At 36.1% G+C, this 678-nt stretch overlaps 1 non-coding gene across 1 annotated transcript; it reads left to right on the top strand.

Annotated features, from left to right (window-relative positions):
• Nucleotides 1-307: 307 nt before the first annotated feature.
• On the top strand, nt 308-415 carry LOC116872431. The gene has a single exon (XR_004383637.1). It is a non-coding gene; the product is annotated as a U6 spliceosomal RNA (small nuclear RNA).
• The last annotated feature ends 263 nt before the right edge of the window (nt 416-678 follow it).

The raw sequence follows: 678 nt of genomic DNA on the forward strand, positions 1-678 counted from the left end.
GAGACTATGGACTCTGAAAAACAACCTGAGGGTTTCGAAGGGGCAGGGTGGGGGGGATGGGAAGTCGGGGGAACCAGGTGGTGGATATTAGGGAGGGCACGGATTGCATGGAGCACTGGGTGTGGCGCAAAAACAATGAATACTGTTACGCTGAAATGAAATTTAAAAAAAAAAAAAAAGATTTTGTTAAGTGATCTCTACACCCACCATGGCACTCAAACTTACAACCCTAAGATCAACAGTCACATGCTCCAAGACTGAGCCAGGTAGGCAACCCCCACTTAATTTTTAATTGTTAAAAAGCTGGTTAAATTTATTGCTTGCTTTGGCAGCGCTAAAATTGGAACGATACAGAGAAGATTAGTATGACCCCTACACAAAGATGACATGCAAATTTGCAGTGTTCCATATTTTCATCATGATGAGCACTGAATAATTATAAAATTATTAAATCATATTGTACACCTGAAATTAATATAACACTGCATATTAACTTATACTTGAATAAAAAATAAAAAGACTGAATAAATGTAGAAACAGCCCATGTTCTTGGATAGGAAGAATAAATATTATAAAAATACCATTTCTCAAATTATTTTACATTTTTAATGTAGTTCTCATGAGAATTCCAGTGGTGTTTTGGTTTTGTGGTTGAGTGTTTTGTTTTGTTTTTGTGGA

Source organism: Lontra canadensis, unplaced genomic scaffold (assembly GCF_010015895.1).
Source record: "Lontra canadensis isolate GAN:19392208 unplaced genomic scaffold, GSC_riverotter_1.0 scaffold29, whole genome shotgun sequence".
Lineage (NCBI taxonomy): Eukaryota > Metazoa > Chordata > Mammalia > Carnivora > Mustelidae > Lontra > Lontra canadensis.